General features: G+C 39.8%; 1 protein-coding gene across 9 annotated transcripts in view; it reads right to left on the reverse strand.

Annotated features, from left to right (window-relative positions):
* The window catches only part of CCDC85A (coiled-coil domain containing 85A), a 167,077-nt gene that overhangs the window by 41,165 nt on the left and 102,605 nt on the right, over nt 1-23,307 (reverse strand). For 3 of the 9 annotated variants that reach the window (XR_006784485.1, XR_006784486.1, XR_006784487.1), the window contains exon 3: nt 2,482-2,503. The exons of the other annotated variants lie outside the window; for them this stretch is intronic. The gene's annotated coding sequence lies outside the window, so the exon portion shown is untranslated. The remainder of the gene's footprint in view (nt 1-2,481; nt 2,504-23,307) is intronic. 9 annotated transcript variants of the gene reach the window in all.

The following is a 23,307-nucleotide window of genomic DNA, read 5'->3' on the forward strand; positions in this document are numbered from 1 at the left end:
TTTTTCTAGCTCAGTGAAATGTTAAGAGTTTGCTTAATGGATTCTTCCAAATGGAAAAAGAAGTATAAGGCATAAATGAATAACAAAGTTATTGATTTCATGAATCTACTTTACTCTAGCGAATGAATAAGTAATTTGCAGATCATCAAAATGTGAATGTAGATTGCCTGATTTACAGTTTTGCAACTCTCACTTTCTACTTTAGAAAAACAGCCACTTGAGAAGGGCCATCCAGGTGAAAAGTTGTTCATAAATATTCCCTTCAAACTACCAACAACCGCATTTCTTTCTTCCTTTGTGCACAATTTACATCTTATCTTTACTATCCCTAAACTCCACTCTCCCTGAGACTGTAATACTTAAAGCAGCAGAAAAGACTGGACGCAGTGATTTGGGTGACATTTGAAAAATGCCACTAAATAGATTTTAATACAGTAACTACTTCAGTCACTTGAATCTAATTCTCTTTTTAAAATCTTTATGGTTTACATATTTGATGTGATGCTTTCACTAAATTTCTACTTATATTTTAAAAGTTTTGTCAGCACAGAAAAAAAAAGGTGGAGGGTGAATTCCTGAATTTGGAAAACATTTCTTTCCCCAATTTTTAATGTCAAATTACAGTAGATGAAATGCAAAGCTTTGTTTCAAAGCACTCACTGCAAATACAAGCAAATATAGGAAAAGCTAGGGCATATTTTAGACAGGTAAACTAATGGAAAAAAATAGCTTTTGGTAAAGACAAAACTAAGGAGAGTTTTGAGTTCATTCATTAAACTGATCTTTACTGTGTCACTGATTTTTGAGAGACACTGCTCTATACTTGGGATGAAAAGATGACCAGTTTTGCCAAGTCTCAGGTTTCTCAGAGCACAGATTCCATTTTAGGATTATATGACCGTATGCTATGTTCCAGAAGGTTCTGATGTTCCAGGCTCAGTCCTAAATCTCTGTTGCAATTATTACTTAACAATGAAGGGATAGAACAAATGAGAAAACTTCTGGGGGTGTGAGGGAAACAGGAAGAAGAGCTGATTTGCATGCATAAATAAGAGAAGTCATGCTGTTAGTTGTTTTATTCATCAAGAAATGAATTATGTAATCCTTTAATGGGAGTGGAGTAAGCAAACATTTTTCTAAAATATACTGTAAAATCATCACTGAGTCTCCATGTCCCTTTATGAAGAGCCACTGAGGGAACCACTGAACACTTTAACTGTGAAGTTAGAGAAAAACAAATATTTTGTTAATACCTTAGGATTTCAAGGTTTATTTGTTATTGCACCATATGCTAGCCAAGCCTAAGTACTAGTACATAAGCAATAATGGGAAAGAAAATATGTAAACCTTTGTAAATAGAACATAAGACAAAGTGTAAGAAACTCCATACTTTCAAAATATTCACATTTTAAGCCACATCCCAGTCCTAGGTGATCATTATTCTTAAAAAAAGAAAACTGGTTAAAATTTTGTGCATAAGGAAGAAAAGGAGCCCCTCTGTGCCAGAGAAACAAACGTGTTTGGCCAAGTCTGCTACAGCCCCTTCCCCATGCTGCGTTCTTTTCCTTCGTTCCTCAAGGGGCTTCCAGGGTGGTGTCAACTATGCAATAGCTGGTCTTGCATTGCACCCAGGCAATGTGGAGTACCTATGTGCATTGACCTAAGAGAAGCATCTGACAAAAACTGGTGTTCTTTCTACTTATAAAGTGATACACCGACACTCACATTCTCAACTGCGTTAGAATATCCTATGAGTGGAATTGATGACTACATTTTATACCAGTGGCTGACAGCTGTTCAAAGTGAATTTCAGAATGCCATTTTGGCTTTCAGAATGCTGAGAATGAGGATCAAGGCTCCCCGGAAAAACAGCCAAATTCTAAGCTCCACTCTACATGGATATACAGTGTATGAAAGAATGATGCTATCTTCAAGAACTATATTACCAGTTGAGGGAAGAGAAGGCAAAAAAATAAAACAATAAGGTGTTATGAAATTCAGTGCTGAATCATGTGTATAGAAAAAGGGCAATGTTGGCTGCAGTTCTTTTGAAGGAGAAACCTGAGCTGAATGGATCGACAGCAGTTTGACAGTCAGAGAGGTGGGCAAGGGCTGGAAGCCAGGAGTAATCTTGTAAATAGGGAAAGAGAAAGGAATCACAAGAAGGGAAAAAAAAGTGGGGGAAATGCTGAGGAGCAAAAGGAGGAAAGGCGAGGTGGCTTCCCACAATCACAGTCGGAAAAGCCAGCATCAAGACACAGTTATGCAGGTGGTGATTTTAATCTCCCCAAAAGTTATTTTATTTCTCTTTTCCACCAGGGGAAACCTATGGACATGTACACATTAGAGAAGCAAGGTTAAGTAGATAGTACCAATGCAAAAATCCAACTACATTCTCAAGATATTCTTTGGAAAATCTTGTGTGTGTTTTCATAGCAGAAACTATTTCTCTCCAGGTGTCTCGCTTTTCTTTGAACTTACATGTAAAAGTCCACAGCACCTCCTGCAACAAAACAATTTAAGAAATAGTCATACGAATTCCACTAAATTCGCATATTATAAATTATTCCAATTTTAGAACTGGAATGTACCTCAGAGATTGCCTAGTGAACCTGTCCTCAATCCCCTAACTCATTTGGTAAATGAGACAATGAAACCCAGAAAGTAGTGAACTTGGCCTAACACTTAGGATCAAATATATTCAAGAGGCTGTTTCATTGCTAGGGCATCACAGTGATTCCCATTGTGGATCTTCTGATCATTAATATGTCAAGCTTCTGACATATGTAGTTAAATTCTAAGTTCTCCTTTCTTCTCCCTGATTTTAGATATTCTAGATGGGTATTTATCTTTTCAATATCTTGATTCTTTCCTTACACAAATATCCTGGATTTGATTTCACTTCAATTTACTTGAAATGCATTTGATTATACAAGGTAGCTCAAGGTTTTCCTCTACTAGTTTGAAAATACTCAGATCAAAATATCAAACTCCCTTATTTCCCCTTAGTTTTTAAAGCACTGTTTCTCTCTGTAGGCAAACACCCATCCTTAAAATCACCCATGAAGGGCTCTTGATTGTTGTACATAAAAGGTTTATCATTGGTAGTTGCAACTGTCTACAGTTTATCAAACTGCTGAGTGGTTTTGATGAGATGAAGTACTGTCTGGTCGCCAAAATTTCAGGGCAGAAAATAAAACCCAGTAATGGTCCGTTCCAAGATAAAGTGCAGCATTTGGAAGGATATACAGGAGGAAAATCATTTGGAGACCATAGCAGCCAGGGGTTTACAGATGTCAGCTTTTCTGTGGCTAAGAGTTAGTCCCCCCACCCAGAGTCCGTCCCATGGCACTGACTGCAAACCCAGGGGCAATCTCTTCCATAAACCCCAAACACTGAAGACAGTGATTGTGTTAGTCCCAGATTAATCCCACCATCCACAGGCTTTAACGCATTCCTAAGGAAATTACTTGAGAATTATATGTCAAACATTATTACTGTTCTGACGAAAAGTATTTCTCTTCCTTCCTCAGGCAAGCAAAGTTTAGCCTCCTGCTTCAAATTTATATGAGCTGCAGAAGTATAAGTGATTACATTTCTCACTATAATTTGATACTTATTTTTTTAAAAATTTTGCTCGGATCAGCATTTTCAGATTGGCCTGGATATTTAACTCTGACTGCTTTATCGACAGAGAATGAGTCAGGTACTGCTCCAGTCTATCACTTTTGAAGCTCATACTAGTCTTCTCAAACCCTTCTTTCTGTGCGTATCTAAAAGAAATAGGAGGCAGTTATTTCCTATTCAATTCCTCCCATCTAGAAACCTGTTCATGGCTATTCGCTGGCTTCAACGGCTCTCTGCTCTGGCTCTCTGCCCACCCTTTCCCCTGGCCAAATACTCAGTCCACTCTGCCCAGTCCAGTACTCTTTATCCTTCTATACATGGCTTGAAAAATAGCTTTCTAATAATTAGAATATCCAAAGATTGAAAAATACAGTAATGTACTTCATGTTAATGGAGTTGTTCAGAGAAAGATCAATGAGATTCTGCCAAGATTTCTACCTTTGTATGCTGTTGGACTGGTCCCTTATTAACTCTGAGGTTCAATAATTCTACAATTTTCAGTTCTTCCCACTCAATGGATTTCTTTCCATTTTTTTTCTTCTAAACTCATTTGCCAATAAATCATATATTGAGTGACTCATAATTTCTCTTTACTTATGTTCATGTCTTCATTTTATAACACATCCTTGATTTGCTTTGATATCGAGACTTCTTCACTCAACAGTGATAGCCTGCTGTGTGCTAGATGCTGCTCTCGATACTGCAGATGCAGCAGCAGGCAAGGGCTGTGCATTGAGGGAGTTCAAATTCTAGTGGGGAAGACAATGGAAAGCAAATGGGATATTTTGTGGAGGCGATAGGTACAATAAAGGCAACAAAACGGAGTACCAGCCTAGAGAGATTTGGAAAAGTATGGGTACATTGGGGAGCATGGCCTGGGAAGAGCTCTCTGAAGACATAGATTTGGAAATAGGCCAACTATGCGAAGATATTGGAGAAGAGAGTTCCAGGCAGAAGGAAAGGTGAGTTCACAAACACTGGCTGGGGAGACTCACATCCTGGAATCCAGTCAAGAAGGGGCAAGTGACAAAAACTGGAGACGGGGATGATTGTCTTGTCACCTTCCTCCATTGCTTAATTATTTTAAACCGTGTTTCTTTTTCAGCTGTTTACACTTGGACCTAGACTCAGCCCATTTGGCTGCATTCCCTCAAACACCCGCCTTCCTATCCATTGAGAAATTCTGTTGACCCTACTTCCAAAATATCACAAGACTCCAACCTCACAGTAGTCTCCTGACAGGTGTCCCTGCTCCTGTCCTTCCCTCTGCCCCAAGTCTGTTTTCATTCAGTCTATTTCAAACCCACATTAGCAAGGGTTTTCTTTCTAAACACTAAGTCTGAACATCATTCTCCATGCAAAACCCTACAGTAGCTCACCATTTTGCACCACATAAGAGCTAAAGTCCTTAAAAAGCCCCACAGATTCCACATCTGGCCACCCGGTACCTCTCCCGCTCCAAGCCACGCAGCCTAGTTTCAGTTCCTGAACACCCAGATGCGCTCTCGCTTCCTGCAATGCTCTTCCCCCAAGTAGCTGCATGGCTAACTTCTTCATCTCCTACAAATCCTCATTCAAATCTCAGCTTCTCAATGAGATTCACCTCATTTAATCCTGCAACCTGCCCCCACCTCTACCCACACTCACAATTCTCCTTTAGCCTGTTTTACTTACTTCTTCAAAATACTCTATCACCATATATCACATATTAACTTGTTCATCTGTCATATTTATTATACAAGATGTCTCTCCCCATCAGAGTGTACCCTCCACAAGGCAGGCATCTTTGTCCATTGTGTTGAGTGATGTATTCCAGATGCCTAAAATAGTGCCTGGCACAATAAAAAATTTATTGAATGAAGCAACCAATAAATCAGTTATGTAGATAGTGCCCTGAAATGAAATTATTTCATAGTATAGATCTTTTCAATCACTCCAGGTAAGACAGATTTGTATTTAAATGGAAACTAATATCAATTCTGTTTTGGCATTTGAAAAACATTCTTTGGAACATTAAACTTTGGATGGAATCTTTAGAGAAGTCTTCAAATTATGGTCAGATCTAATCACTAGTAGATAATTTCAATAAGAAATCTGAAATGTGCGTTCACCAGGCTCCAAATGCGTGTGAGTATGGGGGGTGTTAGAAGGGTAAAAGAGGGAGAAGGAGAGTAGAAGGGGTGGAGAAAAACAAAAAAATGAGACAAAAACAATTGTGAGAGATGTACAAAATATAGGCTGTTCCTACCACTAATATCTTGGAATATAATATAAAGGCCCTTTAACTGGATATCTGCTCAATTAGGTTTCCTTTTGATTACATAAATCTGCCAGAAGAAATATTAGTTTCACCTGGATATCCTCTTCCCAGCCTCCCCTGCGAGGAGTGGACCGAGGGCTGGGAGAAAGCACAGCTGTGGAGGGCTGGGCCCTGAGCAAGGGTCCCTGAACCGCCAGAGGACCTCCTGAGGAGGGCGGTGGGCAGCACTCCACAACAAAACAGGTTATGTTTCTTCGTGAGGAAAAAAAAAATCTGTCATTTCAAAGGAAAAGAAAAACAGAGCAATGTGCTATCCTGTTTATTAAAATTAAATCTAACAACCTAATTAAAAGTGGAACAAAGGCTGGCAATAGTGAATCACTGTTCAAGAAGCCTTTGACAGGAAAACAAAAAATTATGAGTGCTATTGTCTTAGCCATGCAAGTGCTACATTTTTCGAAACAGTCCGGATTTTGTTTCATTTATTATTTTCTAGAAAACAGTAAACAGTTAAATGGACATGGAAATCTGATGATTTGCATAAAAATCCATTAAAAAATCAGGGGGAAGAAAATCAGCATCTGTCTCCTAATTTTTGTATCAGAAAATAATCTCATTAACTTTGTTTGAGTCTCTCCTCTTCCCAGATGAAAGTGTTTTTAATATGGGGAAAAATGGGATTTTGTTGTGTGTCTGCTATTACCCACTTGTACCTATTCCTTGGGAACTAACTGGTCCCATTTCTCTCTGTCTGAGTTAGAGACTCCATGTGGCAAGACCTTGCCTTATAACTCTTTTCTGAGCTTCTTTATGACCAGCAGAGTGCTATGTGCTGGACGGTGTTCAATAACTTAGTGTCAAAGGGATGAATGAACGAATGTCCTCGTCATTCTGTCCCCAACGGCTTTGGCTGCTCTCAAAGTTCTGTGTTCCCAGGACAGTCAGAAGCAGTTAAGTCAAAATGCTGTCAGATTTCTACCCAAAAAACACACAACAACAAGCAATCTAAGCTGAAGTCTGGCTTACAGGACTTTTTGTGTCCTACTATTGCCCTCATTTTTACTATTTCTTTTGAAAGCATCAGCCCTGCAAAGTAGATAGCAGGCACCATATTTTGCCGGGTATAATGCGCACCCACATTTTAGTACTGCCCTTGTACAATGCACACCCTTATTTCTCCCTCAAAAACTTGAGTTAAAAAGTGTGCATTATACATGGCAAAATATGGTAAGTAGCAATAAACTGAACTAAAGGACTGGGAACTACATGGAAGATATTTCAAACTCTAAGGAGCTATTTAGCATGAGTACCACTTCAACAGTTATTTAGAGTTAAAATGTGTCTTTCCATTGTTATGTCACTGCTGTTGTCTTTTCCCAGAGAAAATAACTTCCTTTTCCAATGCCAGAGGATAAAACTTGATGTCATCTTAATAAATGTAACAATTTCCTTAAATGTACTTGGCCCTGTGTAAGAGCATCTGTCCATACTGTTGGTGAACGCACAAGGAAGTAAATCTGTAAAAACAAATTTTTAGAAGACAGTAAACCTACAAAAATGTATTTTCTCTTAGGATAGTTATTTTGAATCATTACATATATTTAGGTTTTTAAAATCCAATATATTGTCGCTTTTTAAAAAAGTGCTGTCATACTTTTCAGCCCAATAAAAATAAGTTTTATCAAATTACACAATAGAACACCATTAGTTTAGACTCCATCAATTGGGAATTCATAAAAGGATAACTCTTACATTTACAAATGTGTATATCTTTCAATAATGACCATTTTAACTGATCTATTGATGAGTCCTCTTAGTCTAAATAACCACTTACTGGAAATGTATTTTCCTTTTGTCTCTGAGTGCTTATAGATGCAGTCTGCACTAGCTCTGAAACAAGAGTTGACAAAACAAACTCAGTGAAACAATTAAGAAATAGTTCCCTGTCATAAGAAAGAGAAAGTTTTCACAATGTTTTAGCATTACCTATCTGTACACGAAGTAATGTGGATAGATAATGGCTGACTCTAGTTAGCTGAGATAAACAAAATGGGAAAGACCGTATACTTCAGAACATTTTTTCTGTATGTTCATGGTTTTGGTATATTTATCAACAAGTACTTTGAAATCACAGTCACTCAACATGTATTTATTGACATTGAGTGTTTAGTATGTGCTAGACACTCTTCAAGTGCCACAGACACTCCACTGAAAACAAACGAAATGGGTTCCCCCACTCGAGGAAAATTCTAGTAAGGAAGACATACAGACAGACAAGCAGACACAGACACATAAGCACACTGTTCCCAGTGCACCCCCTACGGATTTAGCTTAGATGTAGATGGTCTTAGAGAAGATCTGGGCATCCAAGCTCAAACCTGAATGCAAAGATCTGGAATGAGCTTTCCAAGCAAGAACAGAATTTGCAAAGTCCCTGAGATGGAACTGAGCCTGAGGCACTCAAACAACAGAAAGAAGGCTCCAGTGGCCAAAGGCAGGTGTAGAGAGTGAGGGGAGAAGAGCAAGCTGGGGCAGGAGGAAGTAGACAAGACCCACAGTGTCAGTGGACAAATGTAAGGAGCTAGGATTTTTGTACAGTCTGGAGTAGAGAGATATTTGGAAAGGGAGACCAGTACTTTATAGTGACATCATCTGATTTATATGTTACAATGACCATCCTGGCTGCTGTAGAGGACAGAGAAAAAAAAGAATGAGAGTGAAAGTTCGGGTGATCACTAAGGGAGCGTCTGTAGGAGACTGGCTGAGGGCTGGCAGTGGGTTTTAAGTGAGCCACAGAAGCAATGCAGACAAGTGGCCCCATTCAGCACATCTCCTAGAGGGAAAGACAACCAAGCAGGCACATAGAGTAGATGTGCAGTGTCATGCAAAAAGGATCAGAGAGAATGGCTACATATTCTGCATGAAAAAACAGGGGGTGGGGTGGCAACTTTAAGATGACTTGGAGACAGAGCAGGATTGGGATTTGAAATCAAGAATTCAACTTCATTTGTGTTAAGCTTAACATTTCTGCTCGATATCTAACGTAAGATATAGAATAGGCAGGTAAATACACAAGTCTGGAGCTCAGAGAAAAGATGGGGGTTTTGGTTTAAAGGTGAAAGTCAACAACAGAGAACTGTTGTCAACAGGAAGCTTAGAGGGCAGTGAAGGGTCTGAGGACAGAAGCCAGGAGCAGAGCAGCCACGTGGCAGAAACACTTGGACAATCCCCCTCTCCCCAGCTTCCCTTGTAGACATCGGCACTGATCGGTACTTAGTCTTTCCTTTGGATCTGTTTTAATGAGACCACTCTTTCTCTCTTTACACTCACCTCTGCAGCATTCTTACACTACTGTTCCCATTGTATTATCGCTTGCTGCTCCCTTTCAGCATGCCCCTTCCATTCTCCTTTTTTCGGGACCCCTTGCCTCCCACAATGACTGCAGGAAAAGTGAAGTAAAGCTCAGTGACCAAGAGTGCTGGCTCTGCAGGGCTTCATTTTCACTCTTTGAACATGATATTGAAGTAGATGATCATGAAAACTCTTTTGAGATTCATAATTCCTTAATTTATCATGCATTTTACAATAATCTTTATTAATGCTTTAACTGCTAAAGGCAGCTAAGATGATAGAATTTGCAACTATATATATATATATATATATATGTTATGTTCCTATTTTTTTCATTTTTCAATAAGCAAACATTTAAAGGATATCTACCATGTACAAGGCTCTGACTAAACAGAATATTTAAGAGAAAGCTATAATGCTCTGAGGAAGGCAACAAAGCATAACCATGTGAAAGATGCAGCCCCGTTCTGATTGCAGCAGCTTATCTGAGGCTTGTTACATTCCCAATACTACTCTTTAAGAATACTTCTTTACAGATTCCTCTCCTAAACTTTGTATATTTAAAAACTCCTTCCAGCAAAGAAGGTTATCAGGTTATGAAAAAAAAACTTAATCTCAGTATAAAGGAATACTAATTGATGCTATTGCTGAAAACAAATTACTGATTGCTTGCAAAAAACCAGGGAGTCAAAAAACTATAAAAGCACTACTTAAAGCATTTTATTTGATGATGGTATTCTAACTAAACTTAAGATATCAGGTATTTTTTCCCATCATCAGTAAAATCGATATAGAAATCTCCAAAGGCCCATTACACACAGCCAACCCAGAGCAACACAAACATTGCAGGTTTACCCCGCTTCTCATGCCCTTTGATTTTACAGATATTTTACAGCAGGGTAGCAGGAAGAGCACATTCTGGCCAGGAAAATTCCTGCTGACTTTGAAGTTCATCTGGATTCTTCTAGCATCACAGGTATTTGACCATTTTTGTCTTCACAAAAAACAGTTACGAGGCAACAACAGACTAATCAATTTGGTCAAGTAAGTAAATCAGATGACACAAATAATGGCTAATAATTTTAACTTGATTTACCATGTATCAAGCCCTTTGCTAAAAAGGCATATGCATTTTTTACAGGCACTAATAATGCATTTAATCCTCACTGAAAAACTAAGAAGTAGATATTATCATCCCCATCTTAGAGATGAAAGACTGAAGGCTTAGAAATGTTGAATAGCTTCTCAAAGTCACAAGGTTAGCAGAAGTCTGGAACTCAACCATAATGCTGCCACCATCTGCAGCATTATGAATACTTCCCACTGCTAGAGAACACAGAGCCTGTGAAGACACAGAGTGAAGGCCACACTAAGCAATCATCAAAGAATTTGATCGGCACCAATAGCCTGACTGATTTAAACTCTCTTCCTTTCATACTTGAGCACTATGCCATCACCCGGTTGGTGTTATTTGTTGAAAGAATGAACCTGTATTTTTCCTAAGATACAAATAACTACACCATTTCTCCAGTTCACATGCTGGTGACTTCAAGTATACAAGAGTCAGCCAAAGAGAATCCCAGTCACCAGCAACCACACCATCCCAGGCTGTGTGCATGGATGAGTGAGGATGACTGAGGGCTTAATCAATGCAGATGGCCGTTCACAGTGCAACTCTTGGAAAATTGCACAAACTTGTTATAACCCAAGTCTCAGAAATCTACAGGTTTAGAAAAATACGATGGACAAAAACAAAAGACAGTTTCTTCTGGTTTATAAATGTCTAATTCTAGTTTTCAAAGCAGCTGCTTTCCTGAACCTCTCCTGGATTCTCTTCTGGACAGCTGGGGAACCAAGTTAAATGTTCACTCTGCTTAATTTAATGCCATGGCTATTAATACTATCCGCATTCTTTCTGGCAAAAACAAGAGAACTGCATGCATATAATCCAACAGAAATAATCACAGGCATTTGGAGAGAAGTTGGTAATAAATATTAAATACCTCAAATATCTCAATGTACTGTATTTAAAGTAATTACCCTTGCCCACAAAATACTATGGACTCTGAAAGTATGTGTTAGTACTTCTAATACAAGGGAAAGTGGAGTAGATACAATGAACTTCTATACCTGAAATAATGGTAATCTCCAAATAATGGTTTCTCAAGCTCCACACAGCCTGAAATTATACACACAACAGTGAAAGAATATTTTAAAATCATTTTGCCATACCCTGGCCAAACCCATACAATGGCCAGAATTTAATGAACCTATTAAATTCTGTCCTGCTAACAATAACTGCAGATTGATTACATATTACACTAGAAATACTATGTTTTAAGAGAACATTCTTAAATCAATGGTTTTTATTCACCCTCACAAAGTATAAGAATGTTTTTTAAACTTTCATATCAGATGGAATTGAAAATCTTTTTTTTTTCACTTGAGTTACCTCTTGTCAGTGCATAGTCATTCTAACTGTTTAGGGAAAACCTTATATTATAAATAGGAAATGTATACATAAAAAAGTAAAAGGAGGAATAAAAAAAGGCTGTGCAATCCTAAAATAGACCTAATTCCATGTTCCTTAAAGAAGAAACTATATTTATAACCCTAGGCCTGGCCCCAATATTAAATCCCAAATAGATGTTAAACTAAGGTGCATGCCTCTTCAGCAGGAAAATAGCTACCACTGAGTATTTTAAGAGTTAAAAATGTCTCTGTAAAGTTCAAGTCCATGAGAGCTGAAAGAATGCAAGCAGTTGACTGTAAGGAAGAAATGTCACTGCTAGTAAAGGAAGTAGAAGTACAAAGATCACAAAGAAAGCATTCCTCTTTAGGACAAATTACCATTTAAAAAGTAGTTTACCTGGTCTCAAATGGCTTGAGTGAAGCATACTAATTAAATGATAATTAAACAGTGTTTTTACACATTTGGGAAAAAAGCATTCTAGTAAGATATCTCCAGGCATGATGGGTTGTTGAGGGAGGTTGTCAAAGAGGTAGTTCCTGCCTGTGTATTCCTTCAGTGAACAATTAACGTGATTTTATCCTGGCTCCTCTGGGAGTACATGCTTATGGGGGCACCATCACTGCTTAAAGAGAATCATGAGTCTATTCTCTCCCTTGAGAATACACAGAGTTACGTAAGAACTAAAACAGTGAAAGTAAGTGGAGGATCTGCTAACAGAATTACTTACACCTACAACCTTCCTCCCTGTGTGGACAGCTCAGCATTCTGCGTTGGCATCAGGGACTCCACCAGGGCTTCTGTCTGAGGCTACTGGCCTAGCAGACTTACTGAGAAAGGGCTTCTCAAGTCACCGTATTAGACCCAGCAATGGGACAAGATGAGTGTCTGTCCTTAAGAAGTACCCAGGAATGTTAAGTTGGAACACAACAATAAGCCCTTGGGCCCATGTAAATTCAAATTCATGGAAAATGAAGGACCCCTCTTACATTTACAAATGTGTACTATCTTTCAATAATGACCATTTTAACAAACTGATCTATATAGATGAATCTTCTTAGTCTAAAATACAACTCACTTGAAATTTATTTTCCTATTGTCTCTGTGAGGGTTACTTAGAGGTCAACCTTCAAGAGACACCAACTTCTCCTATCCCATTACTTCTATTAAACTAAGAATTTAACTTTAATGTCCATGGAGAAAAATGAATTACTTGGAGGGAGTACATATAACAATTATGAATATAGTGTCCCTCAATTCTGTATAAATAAGATTAAGTCAGCCTTTTTTTAAAGGCCTAGAAGAGAACTTGTGTGATCACCACCACCATTGCACATTTGATACATTTGTAGAAAGGGGAAAAAAGTTAGAAGCTCAGTCAAATGCTCCACATCAACTCAGAGTAGGCTCTATTCCAGGACGGGAGTATCAGAACTTTCTCAAACCCACAGCATGACGAACTGCCTGGTACAGTCTTCTGCTCACTCTGATCTACACAGTAAGCAGATGTTGCAGTGGCTCTAAAGTTAACTTTAGCACAAAATCTAGATATCTAGCCCTGCCTCCTTGACAGTGGTTGGATCTGGCCTCCACCTCTTACACTCTCAGAAGCTAAGTTTTATGTTGCTGTTCAGGGTCTCAGCACCTGACATCAAGCTCACCGTCCAATCACTTCATGTGTGGGGTCCAGTGGAGCCCCTAGCCAATTTCCAGGACATTTCACAGGGCACTTGGGTCTTCTGTATGACATCAGCATCATAATGGTATTGGCTGTGCCCACTGTTTCATTTATTCTGTTGCCTTTTCTATATATCTTATTCCACTTTTATCACTTGAAAAGTACATATAATATTTATTTCAAAACATTTATTGAGAATGTATTCCTTTAAAAATTTGGTCTCCTTAAAGTTGTTCTTAAATAAAAGCTTTCTAACTTTTAAAAATCTATGCATTATATGTTTTATGTATTGCATTATATGTTTTATGTATTGTTTTTATAATAAAATACAGAGCATGTCTAATCCAGTCTTAGGATGGACGCAGCATTACGGTCTATGGCAAGAAGAGCACCTAACTCCTCCCAACCTGCTGTGCCACTGAAAAACTGCACACCGCACATGCTTTGAATTTGCTCCAACAATCTCAGACCAGGCATCTTTCCTGTTCATTTGCTTCTGTTAACTGTAACTAGAAATCTTCCAAAGAGTTCCAATTTTATCTGACCCTGCTGTATCTGTGCAGTCGCCTTCTGAAAGCACTTTACTGAGATCTGGTACAGACCAGTAGCTACCAGCAGGGATGCCGGAGCCAGACTGCCTGAGTTTGACTCCTGGCTCTAACCCCTACTCTGTGGCCTTGAGCTAGTTATTAAACTCCTGGATCTCAGCTTCCTCAACTGGCAGATGATTACTAACAGTGCCTAGCTCATAAGTGGAGGATTAAGTAGGTTACTATGTGTAAGGAATAAGAGACAACGCCTGCACATGGTAAGCCCTGCCTATTATTATTACCTGCTTCTTTCTAGTGCTAAGTGTGGTTTTGATACCCATGACAGCAGACAGGCTATGCTCAGCATTCGTCTAACCTTCTCCCCACTACAGTCCATGTGGCTTAGCATAACTGCCTGTTGTGGAGAGTCACAGCTCTCTGGGCTCAGCCGTCCACACTAACACTGGCAAGTACGGCAGCTCTCGGTGAGTACGCCCTGAATACTGCACAAGCACTGACCCTCACAGGCCGAACTGTGACATGGGAGTGAAAACCAGTTGAATACTAATGAATAAGATTTAGACAAAAGTTAGTGCCTGTGTTTTGGAGCAGCACCAACTAAATGACTACATGTGCCCCAAATTTGTTTGACTGATGTTAACAAACTGACTACTTATACTCTGACCACTAATAAAGACTGAGTAGGCCAAACCCAAGGTCACATATAAACAGTATATTTGTTTATTCAACAAAGAATTGACTGTCCCAGATACTGGCATATAATGGAGAATAAACAATAGATAAGAAATGAGAACATACACAAATGAAATCATTTCAAAGGTATTTAGGGGAATGAAGGAATGATTGGATGGTCAGGAAAGATTGGATGGTCAGGAAAGACGTCTCTGGGGAACTGGCATTTACATTGAGAAATATTAAATGAATAGGTACTGGCCTGGTTAGAAGATGAGCCTTCCAGACAGAAAGCCCTGTGATGGAGATGAGCACAGTATTTTTCCTTCCTTCCTTCCTTCCTTCCTTCCTTCCTTCCTTCCTTCCCTTCCCTTCCCTTCCCTTCCCTTCCCTTCCTTCCCTCCCTCCCTCCTTCCTTCCTTCCCTCCTTCCTTCCTTCCTTCCTTCTTTTCCCATTTCTTTTCTTTTTTCTCTTTCTTTCTTTCTTTCTTTCTTTCTTTCTTTCTTTCTTTCAGTGCAAAGTACAATTTTTTTAAAAAGTCTTAAGCATCAAGTCTGTATCTGCCTCAAACCAGTTTGGTGATCAGGATCATGTGATCCCTTCCAGCTCTAAAATTCTATGACTCTCTATAGGAAGTGATATATTGATAGGCACAGATAAGGCAGATTTTGTTGGCTCTAGCACTTTGGACTGACTATACAAAAATGTCAGAGGAAGGAATTTCAGTAGGTGACATGCATACAGCACTCATCCGCCTTCATTACGAGACTAAAGAAGATGGGACCTGACATGCGCAGCTCGTTTGGCTGGGCGAAGTCCAGCGAAGTGGAGGATCACTGGGTTATGGGCCTGGTCCCCAGCTGGGGGTGTGCAAAATGCAACCAGTACTGTGAGGACGTTTCTTTCCCTCTCTCTTTCTCCCTACCTTCCCCTCTCTCTAAAATAAATAAATAAAATCTTTTTTAACAAAAGCATAAAGAAGATGGATTGAGTTTTAGAATCCATGGGGTCATCTGGTTAAAGAAAGAGTAAAGTATTCGTGGATAATGCCTTGTCTTCACATGGAAAGGACTGCAGGACTTGAGGGTGGAAGTGGGGTGGATAACGTGGGAACTGGAGATTACACAGCAACAGGCAAGCAAATCCATGAACAACTCAGAGTTTAAAATATTACTTTAATTTCTTTTTTAAAATTGAGATGGAGATTTTAATGTTCATTCCAAAGCTGTTCAAGAGCACCAGTCACACTACTCTGCAGGGGACTTTGAAACAAACACTCTTTTCAAGTCCCTTCTGAAAAACTCATTTCCAATTATGAACACAACTCCAATATTTCAGGTAGAATTTCCTCTTAATGAGGAATGAGAGAGTCTGAGGACAGAACTGGGTTGCCTTGCTGAGTATTCAATTTCCCACTTAGCCTTGCAAGTCAAGATAGACAGCCTTAGATCACACATTAATATTTATGGAAAATGGTACAATTTTTCATTTGGGAGGAAGATTTGAGGGAAACTCTACATCTAGCAGTGCCAACCTAGATGTTTTGGACTGATACATACAGGCTGGTATAGCCATGCTCCTTAATACAAAAGGTAAATCTCCAATTAACACAGAATTTATTTTGTGAAAATATCTTAGAGATAAACTGCTCAAATGGATGGCTTGGAAACCATAGCAACTATATATTTTAATTAAAATTTGCTTCTTAGCAGGAAAATTTTAACTAACTGATGCCTACAAGTCTTAGCTGAATTGGCTTAGCTATGGGAAATACAGCCTTTTAATAACAGGAAAAGAAAAATCTTCCACTTTACCATCTTCCACTTACTATATGCATCTCTTACAACGTGAGATAGTCTGAGTTAATTTTCCAGTATATGAAGCTAAAATTCATTCTGTGAATAGAAAGTCCACTTAAACACAAAACAGAAGAAAAACTATGATGATTTAGGAATGTTTTCCCCAACCTTGATAAGACACACACACATGAACACTTTTAAAAACCTTTGATAACTATCATTAATACTTTCAATTTTGTGAATGTCAATGACATCTGTTTACCATAAAAAAGGGACAGTTTGCCATTTTGTCAATAACTGCCTGAAACAGAAGTGGGAATCTTTAATCATGCACTTATTCAACAAAATTCATGGGCAATCAACCATGTGTCTGTACTGAAAAAAATCTTAATAGAGAATATTTAATAGAATGTTCCCTTACCATGTGCTTTCTGGACATTTCTTTTCCCACAGCAGTATCATCACTAGTCATCAGATAGGGTGGAAGGGATCTAGCAAAAGGTCAGTGACTTTTCCGAAGCCCAGTACTAAAATTGTGTCAATAACTGCAAACCAGTTCAAGGCTTCAAAAGAATTCTCCAATTAGCTTCATTAATAGCCTGCTGATTTTTGTAAATAACAAAAGCAAAACCAAAATTCTGGTGAATCACTGGACTGACCTTTCCATGGACTCAATGGGACAAAGGTCCTCTGTGACTTAGTGGACCAAAGTCAAAAGCAGAACTAAAATTTTGAGGTTTTGTCTAAATATATGAGAGAGAAAAATCCAAGCTGGGAGCATATCAATTTTGCACCTGACATTCAAAAATAGGTCATAAGAGAACCACATAAGTGTCTGCATAACGATAAAAGTATCCTGGAAAAAGATAATGGTTGAACGAGATCCAAACCAAATTTGGCACTGAGGCAGTTCTTAGGATGATTCCAAATAGAAGCTACCAACATTCTATTTGAAATTTATAATTTCATTAGCTGTCAACTAATTCAAATCTCTAAGTTCTTTTAACAGACATGTCTCAGATGTATTACAGCATTATTATTATTATAACTATTATTATTATTACTATTAACTTTACATTCCCTTGTCAGCACTCCATCTGGTCCCAGGTGCCCCAACACCAAACCCACCACAGAGCGGTCTCCTAGCTGGTGTGTGCATTTCCACCATGCTGGGAAAATTCCAACTTAAAACTCATCAGGGACACTGGGATTCTAGGATTCCTCCTTCTTTCAGTCTGTGTCACTCTATTTGCACACAACCATTCTCCCAGGTCCTACACATCCATGTGCCACCTTAAAGGGAGAGTTCTCATTATCATCCCTGGTACAAAATGCACTGCCTACCACATATCAGGGTTCCAAAGCATTTTATTTGAGGAGATTTGACTTGCTTTGCTTTTGCCCATCTAAACATTGTCCATTTTCTTTGTAAAATCTACAAATCTCAACTATGTCCTCAAGTCCTTTCATCTCAGTAGAACCTCCTCTGACTAAGTTACAGTTTGTAATATCCTCTCCCATCTCTGAACTCATCCTGTACTTTCCCTTAACTCAGTGAAATGCTATGTAGAGTAACACTGGATTCCATTCTAATATATCTGGTATGGTGGCCTTCCCTCCCCAGCTGCATATGTTTTTTGAGGGCAGGAGCTTGGTTGATGTTCCACAGTGTCTGGCACAACATTAGACATGTGGTATAAAGTACATAAGTATTTGCTACTTGAGTAAATATTTTTCATCTTAAAGTCATTACCATAACTAGATTCAATCACTAAAAAACAGTCACATTTACTTCCACCAAGTTTATTTTATGAAATTTTACCATTCCCAAAAGGCTGATGGGGGTGGTGGGGCAGGGAAGTCAGGCTGTTCTTAAGTTATGCAAAATGCAGTCTGATAAAACAATTAGTATTTTTTTCCTACTCTTGATTACAAAATGTTTAAACAGATTGTATTTAAGGAACTACCTCAGCCAATCCCATGGGACTTGGGGTGGGTGGGCAGAATTCCAAAGGTTTATTTGTAAATCAGTTGTTTGGAAAGAGGAAACACTCTCCCAGTGACAGAAATAATGTTCTTTGTGGGGGCTGGCTTTCCAGAAGCCTGCAGGAGAGGAAGAAAAGGGGGCCGGGAGGGAGAGAACAATGACAGGCACTCTCCACGCCCCTCCTGTGTTGTGACCTGGGAATCAGGGTCCCGTACTCTAGTGCTGGGGGACAAGAACTCCCACACAGCAGTAGAGTCTCCACAATAACGTTCAAGAGGAAAGAGAGGAAGGGAATACCAAACTAAACATGAAAGTGAGGTACAGCTTGTGGCTACTCAACTGGACAGGCCATTTGTGCATTAACAGCCTCATCAATGAATGGCAAACGTACTTAAGGGTACGTGCAAACAGCAGCATCTAAGAAATCACTGAGCCCAGTCCTTCTCATCGTGTATACTTCCAAACTCTGGATTCCCTCACCAAGTCGAAAGCTGCTCTGAGAAAAAGACATACCATGATCAATCAATTGGCTCACCAACCACCAGGCTACAATAAACTCAGTCACAGGTCACCACTGGCCTTTAAGATAATAAAGAACATTGTAAACCTTGGCAATGTTGGGGAAAGATCCACTCTGCAACAGTTCCAAAACTGCTTTAAAACAGAATGATTTTATCCAAAGGACAACACTATCCAAGTCATAGGTTGGAAAATGTACATCAACCCATCCTTTGAATTTTACAGGTGAGGAAACTGAGGCCTAAAAGAGTAAAATAATTCTTGAGATAGCAGGGTTAAGATGTAAAAGAAAAGGGGCTAGAACTCAGAGTTTTCCTACTCCCGCTCAGTATTCTTTCTTCTATAATACCACACAGCTCCCAACTCTAGCTCCGACCACAGGTTCAATTCCATTACACAGCTGTGCCCTGGCCCCATGTTCGTGCCTAAGGATCCTGAGGTTCTGCCTTCCCCCTCCCTCCATGGCTAAGCGCCCAGGCTCATTCAAGACTACCCTTGACTCCTGTCCCCAATCTGCTCTACTTAATACAAAATTCAATTTCGACTGCCAGCTCACCAGGATCTCTGCAGATTACCTGCCACCAGAATCTCCATCACATGGCTGATCACCAGCCAAAACACACCTGCTGCTCTTAATCGGCCCCTTCAGTGCTAATTACTGCTTACAGCAACACCATCTCCTGACACCACAGGCTCCTTCCACAGGCCCCACCCTAGCTACCCCACTAGAATGCCCCCATAGCCTCTGAAGGGCTGAGCCAAAGTCCCTGCCCTCCTTGTGAGTACCTGGTACTCGAGCCCCAAACCTGTTCTTCTGCCGCCCACCAAGCTGTCTGTTGCCACAGGCAACATCTTGTACCACTGCGGGTAGGGCAACCTTCTGCCACAGCAAGTATCCATGGCAACCAGATGGGGCCAGCAAATAGAATTAAAGTCCACAGATAATTCCCCAAAGTTAGCTTAGCCAATAGATGATTTATCAGAGCAGTGAACATTTGGCAAAACTGAGTATACTGGACTCCAAATCCTCTTTGTTGTACTACGGTCTACTGGGCAGTGACGTGGCTTAAAGTGAGAGCCTGGAAAGGAGAGGCAACAATCCCAGCCTGACTGGACCAGAGGGAAAATGCTGCCTAGGAAATGAAATGAATGAGGCAGGACGCAGGCCAGGATGTCAGTCCTCCTGATTCCCACCTCAGACTCAACCGAGGTGACTGAGGGCCTATAGTGTGCCAGGTAATATATGAAATATAACACATGAGATTCGTATAGGCTGCTTGGGAAAACAAAGGTGAAGAGTATGAAAGATAAATACTATTTAATGACTATTAATATAAAAATAAGAGACAAAGAGCTATCACAAATAGCAACATGATTATTGCCAACTGGATTGTGCAGAACAGAATTTCAGAGTAATAATATGGTGATTCCTCATCTAGGAGCATAATAAAAGACCTCTAGGCTGCAAAGGGTAATAAGATCATCTGACTCATTCATCCTTCCATAAAATGGGCATGTTAAGACCTAACCAATGTGAGGACTAAATGAGGTGGTATATATCAAGCATTTTGGAAGCATAAAGGGCTCTAAAACTTAGTTATCAATGTGATGCTTTTGTATTTTAGGATTAAAACACAGACTAACAACACTATCCCTTTTATATAAAACCTCAGAAATATGACATCCAATCAGTTTCAGGACTTGTGAATATTGTCACAAAATTAGAGATGAATGTAATTAGCACATAGTAGGTACTCCACAGATGTCAAATAATGAATGTTAAAATGAAAATTCTGTACAGATAGCAGTCCCTTTTTGTCGAGTGAAGTGGGTGTTTGTGACCAAGGATTTGGTATTACAGTCATCACAAACATGATCTACAATGTCACAAAGGCAAAAATAATCATAAATCTTTATAATCTCATAAAATGCTAAAGTTATTCTTCAAATCCCACAACAAAGCATTACGCAGAGTACACACTGACTATACTAAGGGCCCTAGTGCACCCCACACATTGTACATACCTCATAAAATATAACCTTATTACATTATAAACTCAAGCCTAGACTTCTGTGGTAACTATAATATAAAATATTTGATTAACAATGATTTTCTTGCTTTTTAAGCACTGTGTCCAGGTGTTCAAACGTAGTCCAAGAAATTCTGACTTAGACTCCCACTTTCTGCTAATAAACATTCCATAACAAACAGAGGCATTCCAAATCATTTCATCAACTGACAGCCGCCAGTTCAAGAAAAAAGGTGCTTGGTAGATGTTGACTATTGATAATCACAGCGACATTGGTGTTTCTACAATAACCTCATTGAGTCTGGCGGCATCCTGCTAGACCATGCTGTCCACTCCAAAAATTAGCCTGCAGGTCACCATCAACACAATGCTTCTCTTCCTATTTTCTCCTACCTCCTGCTGTCAAAGGTAGAAGCAGAGATGTTCAACATCACGCCCAAACAGTGCCACCAGGGAGCAAGTGTCCTTGGCCCTCCTCAACTGCAGTCTCCAGTGTGTCTGAACTTCTGAGTAAAGCTGGGCCACTCAGACATTAATTCATGTGTATCCACATCACCTACAGATAGCTTTAAACTGTAGATTTGGGTTCCATAGGTCTAACTAAGTCAGGCTGCCATTCCAGAGGAAGGTGTCAGAGCACTGGGAGTCCTGGAGCCCCTGCACTGCCCTGTCCCAGCTGTGGCCCCGAGCAACTCACACAGCCCTCTGAGCTGGTTTACGTCTGCATAATGGAAATTCTATTGCTACATTTTTGGAATTACCGGTACTACAAAGGTAAACTGACCTCACATAAAAAGCTCTTAGCACAATGCCTGGCACATAGTTAAGATTCTCCTAAAATGTTAGTTACCTTCACTTTATCACAAAGTCATTGAAAACAACCACAACCATGATTAACAGATCATCAGCTTGAGCTTTTAGAAGCAGTCTCAAAAGGACTCTCACCGGAACTGCTAAAAGCCAGCAAAAGCCAAACCCTATGTTTAAGCACTGATGAAAATGGTCCAACACAGAAAGGCAATAAGAGGCGAGGAGCAGTGGAATCTTGCAGCGAACCAGGGCAGGGGCAAACAGGCAGCAGTCGGAGAGGGAGGCTGCTCCAGATCACTGACTCTGGAGTGTGGGCAGCAATTCTGGAAAATTTTAAATGCTTAACCTTATTGCCAGCTTAAAAATATCTAAATTATTAAGAGAGCCACGTAAATTTTGAATCTCACAAAACCACTCATTCTGAATTTTCAGTCCATCCACCTGAACTATATAAAATGTCTTCCTAACATAGTAACAGCTGGGAAAGGAAAAACGTAGCTCACCTCAGACAATAACCTCACTGAGTCTGGCAGTACCCTGCTAGACCATGTTGTCCAGAAGGACGGGTGCTGCATCTTGCTCGCTGCTGTAAGTCAGCACCCACCCCGGCCCTGCCCACAGTATGTGCTCAATAAATACCTAGTGCCTAACCAAGTGGCAAATGTGCTTGCTTGAAATGGAAATACCTAGCAGATCTCCAGCTAGAGCTAGGAACATTATGGGCTGCACATGGACTGAATGCCTGTGTTCCCTCAAATCCCTAAGGTGAAGCTTAACACCTCAAAATGACGGACAGACAGTATCTGGAGGTGGGGCCTTGGGGGGTAATTAGGTCATGAGGGTGGGGCCCTCATGAATGCGATTGGTGCCCTTATAAGAAAAAATATAAGAGAGATGACCTCCCTCTTCCTTTCTCTCTCCCCCTCTCCATCACGCAAGGTTCCAGCAACCAGGAAGAGGGCCCTCACCAGAATCTGGTCATGGTGTCACCTGACCTTAGACTTCAAGTCCCAAGAACAGTGAAAAGTGAAGTTCTGTTGTTAAGCCAGTCAGTTTCTGACATTTTTGTTTGAGGATCCTGAGGTAAGACAGACCACAATATGGGGCTCCAATATGCAAGAAACATACAGTAAACAAAGCATTCTAATTCATATATTTCACTAACGTAAACTTATACCCCAACAACTTCCGTGAATTAATTAAATGGGATATATGATTGTGTAGGTGGTTATGTAATGAGTTAAAATTTGGATTTTTCCATGAAACATTTTCAATCAAGCTCAAATATGGCTGTTTAGAAAGATATGAGTTCCTGTTGTCTGTCCGCCTCCCAGAACTTGTTGCACGGGGCGGAGGCCACCGTCTTCCTATTCACAGTCATCACTGCAGGCAGATCTTTTAGCACAGCTCTGGCACTTGGCAACATTTAAATGCAGTCTTTCCCAAAGGGATTGAAGGACAGGGACAGCACAAGACAGGAAGAAATCTCTTCTTGGAACAAGTTTATTGTTCAATTGAAAACAAATGTGTCAATCTTCAAATTGCCATTTTT

This window comes from Phyllostomus hastatus, unplaced genomic scaffold (assembly GCF_019186645.2).
Source record: "Phyllostomus hastatus isolate PE091 unplaced genomic scaffold, TTU_PhHast_1.1 phas_scaffold_78, whole genome shotgun sequence".
NCBI lineage: Eukaryota > Metazoa > Chordata > Mammalia > Chiroptera > Phyllostomidae > Phyllostomus > Phyllostomus hastatus.